Here is a 6,711-nt window from a genome sequence, read left to right as displayed (position 1 = left end):
CAGTGAAATATTCCTGAGAACCTCCACCTTACCCATATCCCTTTGCAAGTCTCAGTACTACAAATTCTATTTTTCTTCAGTCATTAGCGTATTTTCCTGAATGCAGACAGAGCTGAAGCACGCTTCACAGCTCATAAAACCTATTAAAAATCAGATTCTTTCAAGATAGGAGGAGTCATATAATTGCTCCCTTCTTCCTTTTGATATATCTTCACCAGCACAACCTTCACAGAGAGAAATTGTGAGACCTGTACTCTGGGTGTGAATTTTGTTCTTCAGTGGCCTAATCTCAGTCATTCTTGGCTGAATATCTCATGACATTTAGGAATACTCAGTACACAGCAAGTACTGATACCACAATAGAAAGAGAAAAATACAGCACCTATGGAGACTTCATAGGTGCTGTCATCAATAGTCATTGTTAAGGCTCAGGAAAGACTCAGAAGAATGAGAGAAAAAAGGTACATTACTGTTCCCAGCACTACTTTTTACTTATATGTAATACCACGAAGCTCACTTCAAAGTCCATACTGCAGCATTTCTGTAGGACTGACACCAAAATAAACCTTCACAATATGTTTGTGGAATGTTTCCAACTACAAAACATAAACATACCTTAAAACCAATATTCCCCCTACCACAGAAGATGCTAAACAATAGACCACATTCGTTTCTCCCAGATTATTATTTTGAGGAACACACTGACACAAAGCAGGTGCTTGCTCTCTGGAAGGTAGTGAATTTGTCATGATAGATGAACATGCACTAGTCACAATGTTTTTATTGGTTTAGACCTGCTCTTTAGTTAAATTTAAAACGAAGAAGGTTTTAGTGATTTTGACAGGATAGCGTCATCCCCATTTTGCTTTCGGTTCTGCTACATTAAGCCTCCACATTCATCAGAGTTCTGTGGGCCGAGTTCCTTGTTACATTTCAGAGTTAATCTGGCTAAAGAAGCAATAGGTTCTCCAATTTAAAAAAAAAAAAAAGGTATATTTGAAGAAAGGGACAATGACAGAATGGTCACCGTATGGGAAACATAATGCATTTAACAGTTATTGACTGATAACATTGTTGACTGATAAGAAATAGACTCTGCTTTAATTGATAGAACAGATAAAACCACTCTTCTGTCAAATTAAACTTTGGCAAATGGCTCCATCAGCCCTTTTAAAATACAGCCTAGGAAGATTAAAGTTCATGTTCCAGATGGCCCAAAAATAACCACTAAAAGCTTCCAGCTATGCTTGAATTAACAAGCCGCTATATATGTCCACAAATTTGATATACTATGAATTAAGCATGGGGATGGGGAGAGGAAAAAAGGAGGAAATGAAGACAAAATCAGGAATATTCCTTTAGCTCTAGATTTCTACTTTAGGCACCCAAAATATAAGGATAATTCCCCTGGACATCTTTTACTACCAGGAAAACAGGAATCAATCCTACCATTTTCTAGCAGAATTGTTTTCTGGAAGAATCTATACTGTGCTGTCTTCAGAATCCCACCTGGTCCGACTGCTTTGTCTAACACTTTAAAGGTGAACAGCACAAATAATACCCTAAGACTCACAAGAACCATCACTAACAATGATCATTTAAGATTGTTAAATATGTTACAGGTGGCTATTAAGGACATTTAGGCAAATAAGTTTGTTATGGCATCCCATTACTCTGCTTTGCCTTGCTTGAGAAGGGGACACTAAATTCCCAAGGAAATTCCTTTTTCCTTTTTCTCCAAACGACTGAAAACACCAAATGAAGGCATCATTATTATTAAAGGAATTTTTAGAGATCTGGCATGGGGATGGAGACTTGAAGAATCTATTACAAGCAGTTTGCCCCAGTTTTCCATTCCAATTAACGAACCAAGGTTGTTAATTTTTGCCCAGGTTGGCTCAGTTGCCACAGATCTACCATTCAGATATAAAAAGAGAGAGAGAAATCAGGTGTTTGTATTTTACAAAACTACAAGAACAGAAGGGACAAGCATAGCAATTTAGCATGCCCTCCTATTTAGACTGGGAAATACACCCAACAGAATTGAAAGTACAAAAATGAAATAGGACACGTGGGGTTTCTTCAGTCATAGCATGAAGTAACCACCAGTGATGAAGTCATCACCAGCGATAAAGAATCACTGGTGTTTAATACCTAGATAGTGAATACAAACTTTATCCTGAGCTACATCCCTGAAACATTTCTTCTGTAAGCCTGCACCTGATGGTTTAAAGCCTGCATGTTATGGTTTAAAAGCCAAATACCAGAGATCTGCCTTCATCTACAACCAAGGCTTCTTTAACTGCACAGATACCAAGTGTGTCTTCCCAAGGCCTGAGAACAAAAATGGTAGCTGATCAGGAAATACACTCTTTCACACTTAAACAAACAACACCACTTCTCCCCAGAAGAGAATAAAGTGAGGAAAAGCAATTAGAAAATTATCAAAAGGGAGACATACTACACCTTATATATTTTGAATAGCAATTTGGAGAATACTTAAAAGTAATATTCTCATATTTTGAAAAAAGTTTGGGTAAAGAACTGTCATGAAGGAAATATTTAAAACAGTCATACAGAGGAGAAAGAGAAATAATCCACTGAGGAACAGAAGAGGAAAGGACAGTAGTCTTAAAAATAAAAATAAAATCCCCTTCCAATACACATCAAGGAGAAGATGACTAGGGAAGACATTAATTTCAAAAAACTCCTCTCAGGGAGCCAAGGATTCACAAAGATTCCTCTTTCTACAGGAAGAAGATAAAAAAGAAGCTGAGAAACTCAAGCATAGTAAACTGATAAATTATAAAATTCATCTGTCTGGACTAAATGAAAGAAAGGATGAAATAACAAGTGAAGACAAAGCACCAAACCACAGATATTTCTGGCTATGTAAAGCCTGCAACAAAACATTTATTTCTCTTCATGAAGTCCAGAACAATTTAGTAAGAATATGAAAGCTTTACCACAGAAACTGATAGACATAGTAAAGTACAACACAAATACAAACCAGAATTTGATCTGGTCACATGGTCATGCTTTTTGTTCAGAAAAACCTGCATTTGGATACTTAACAGCTTTGGATACTTAAACACTTCTATTCCAGAGATCATAGTGTAGAGTAAGATGACACAAATGTTGGAGTGGACTAGGAGACAGAGTTAAGTGAACAGAGAACTCAGAGCTGACACAGTTGTGCCTGTGGGATTGGGTCTTTGTAACAACTGTTTTGTACAGGTGTGATCAGCAAAGAAAAGAGCAATTTGGGAAAATTTGTTAATGAGTCACATTAATATTTTCTTTAATGAAAAATAAAAGAATGTTCCTGTTCATGAACACATTGCAAAACAACATCGTGCTGCCAAGCTCTTCCCCTTAGCACTAAGACTGATGAGACTTTCAGGTGGAGGAAAAATATGAGCATAACAGACAAATTGAAAGGTAATGGACAAGTTTTTCAAGGTAAGAGATTTTTTGTGATGCTCCTTAACAGTATTCAGAACTTAGAGACTGAAAAACAAAACGGTTCCTAAAAGTTGCTGGAATTAACAGATAAATGTTCCACTGCTTCCTTGTGCACAGCATTCAAGGCAAATAACCTCCCTTCCATGACACTACTAGGCAAGGTACTGCATACCAGGGTCCTATTTCTCACTCTTTGGACATTAAATTAGACAGCAAACAGATAACCAGTAGTCAAATGGACTATGCTGTGTTTTGAAAGCTTTTATGCTACGATCAGAAAAATCACATTTTAAGGAAGGCAACAACAAAGGTACTCATAAAACTGTAAATATACAAGAACAGCATGCTAAAAAAAAGGTTTAAAGCCCCTGAATTAGTTATCCTAAGAAAAAGAGAAGTAGATAGGTTTCCTTTGTGAGGTATTACAGAGTTTTCCTGTGACAGTCAGTATTCCCTTTTTTCCTTTCAGAAGCACAAGAATGACACCATGAAAAGAACAGCAGTGGAATTTAAAACCAAAGAATGAGAACATTGCTTCCAGCTATTCACACTTATAATCTGTGAAATTTATGGCCTGAGAAGACAGCATTAAAATTAGCCATCCCTTCTTTAAATTGAGCTCAAGGTTCTAGGATCCATGTGACAACTTTATGCTTTTTAATATAGGCAATTGAAAACCATAGATGAAGATGTGACAACAGCAAAAAGTTTTGAGATTTTTTTCTTCCTTGTGTTGTAAGAATTACTTTTTAGCAAAACCAACAATAATCATGAGGGAAAGATTTTTTCTTCTTCCTGGCATACCTTCTCAAAATTTTTCTTTCTTACCATGGCATCATATTCACATATTTTGTTGTTTACAAGAACAACAAACCCCCACATAATAATAATAATAATATTAATGATAATAACAACAACCCCAAACACAATAAAGGTAAAATGTAAATGTATTAAACCAATGTGTGTCACAACTGAAATGCACATGCTTCCATGACCTAGCAATATCATAGCTGGAGAGTGGAATGACCACTTTTACAGGGTAGTGACCAACTGTATTTGCTAAATTAGCCAAGGCTGTTGAATCCAGATAGCTTTGAAATATGAAATTAATTCAGTCTGATGACAAAAAATGAAGCAATCTATTAGCTCTACACAGCCTATTAGTGCTAAATTTTGACTGAATTTTCAGTTGCAATGGAAAAATTATGAGCAAAAGCCCATTGATATCACAGCTGCCAAATATAATTTCAGAAATCAGAAGGTTTTGTTTAGTTTCAAGCACTGCTTGTATATCCATAATGAGTATAAGTAGTACTTCTAAGGCCTTTTTTCTTAAATGTGCAGTGGAAAACAGGGGAAATATGTGATCAGGCCAGTTTTAATGAGAAAAACGTAATAATAAAACCATAGCTATACTCTCATCTTAGAAGGCAAGAGAGATTGCAGACTCTCAAAGCATGGAAGAGAAGAAAGTATAAGTAAAGAAACAACACAGAAAGAAAACGGGCAAACTGAAACTTTACTAACAGTTTTCAAGCAAGGAGTAAGATGAAAGATCCAGAAAAAGGTAACACTGTGACAAAATAAGAAGTCTGAGAGAAAAAACAGAAGCAGCTCAGTAAAATTGTGAGTCATTTCATCCCAAGATGCCATGGAGTTTTACTCTTCCACATCTGACTGCAAGATGTTTGGCTGATGGACTCATGGAAGGAAAACATAAAATCTCCACCCAAAAGTGTTAGTCCCAGCCCATTACTGTATGTATTAATAACAGATAATGGTTGTATACTCCACATGGTGTATGTGTGATTTTGTCTTGGCACAACAGAAGATACCTTCACAGGAGTTATCCAAGGAGCTGAGTACTACAGCAAATGGAGCAGGAAGCTGTGATTTTAATTAAGAAATGAAATCAGTTTATTCTCTTCAACAGCATTCTCAGAAGTCGCTTTTGTATCCTACTCTTGACTTCAGGTGCTTTGTACAAACAGCACTACAACAGTGGTCCAAGCTTGTGAAAGATGGTGTTGAGCCTTGTGCTAAGCTCACTTGCACACATTTAGCTAGTTGTTTTACTCCAACTAATACTTACACAACAGAACTTGGTTTATTATTATTAAAATTCTACTGAGCCTCCTCCTTATTCTGTCTCCCCCCCAAAAAAAAGTTAGCTGGTTATTAGAAATGAAGAAAATGATCACTGAGTAACAAAACTTAGTGAGTCATACAGTCCCTAGAATCAAGAATCCTCAACAGCTAAAAATTGCTAGTTTTCCTGGTCAAACATCGAATGAGAAAAAGCTGAGGGAGAAAAGCTAGCAATGATTGATCTTTAGACAACTTCTACAGAAATCTTCCGCATAAACATAGAATGGGAAATATCTTTTCACTTTTAAGGCCATGTGGTTAGCTTATGTATTCAAACTTGTTTTTTCTAGGAATAAAAAAAGAAAGAGATACATCAACATATATGGTGTGCAAGATACTATCTATTCACAAAGATGTCAGTTGCAGCGTGGTATTTTCTAAGTGACCTGTACCAGTGACAATGAAATTCAACTATAAATGAACTGAAAAACCTCTGCAGATCTGGACACCTTCAAGGGAATAAAGCAGAAAACCCCAAAAGTCGCAAGCCCTAAGAATTCAAAGTGTGGGAGCAGGTAAAACACCTGAAGGAAGATGGACATTTGCCTTCTATTCAGGGCTCACTGTCTAGGAAGACAGTCATAGTCTCCTCAAAGCCACTTCATCCTTTGACTGACCTTCTTGAACCCATGACGGCACCCATGGAATATCCTTGGGAAACCTTTCACTGCCATGCACATGTCTAAAAGTATTTGATAAAAGTTATAGTGTAGTTTGACAACTTATCACAAGAAAGTCGTCCACTATTTTGTCTAACACTTTCTTTAATCTGAGTGTGATCAGACATTCTAGGTTTTGGGTTTGGGAGTGTGGAGGATTGTTTTCATTTTGGTCCAGAATGGGAGTAAAAGAGTTTCATTGTTTCCCTGTTTTCTAGACAGGCAAGAAAACACTGCAATTGCTGTGGTTAACTGCTGTCTCAAGCCAGTTTATTTTAGGTATGCCAGAGAACAGGGGCAGTCCCATATAATTAAGCAAAGAAACTGAGAGCTCTTCTTTGGAACAAACTTATTGGTTCTTCATGTCTGGTGGCTGGTTAAAGAAAGACCACAGGACTCCCACGTCTTCTGGTACCCTCTCTGTCACAAGCACGCTGTT

The sequence above is a fragment of the Neopelma chrysocephalum genome, unplaced genomic scaffold (assembly GCF_003984885.1).
Source record: "Neopelma chrysocephalum unplaced genomic scaffold, ASM398488v2 Primary Assembly neopelma1_60, whole genome shotgun sequence".
Classification (NCBI taxonomy): Eukaryota; Metazoa; Chordata; class Aves; order Passeriformes; family Pipridae; genus Neopelma; species Neopelma chrysocephalum.
The sequence above is the reverse complement of the archived record's forward strand: the minus strand, read 5'-3'. Positions refer to the sequence as shown.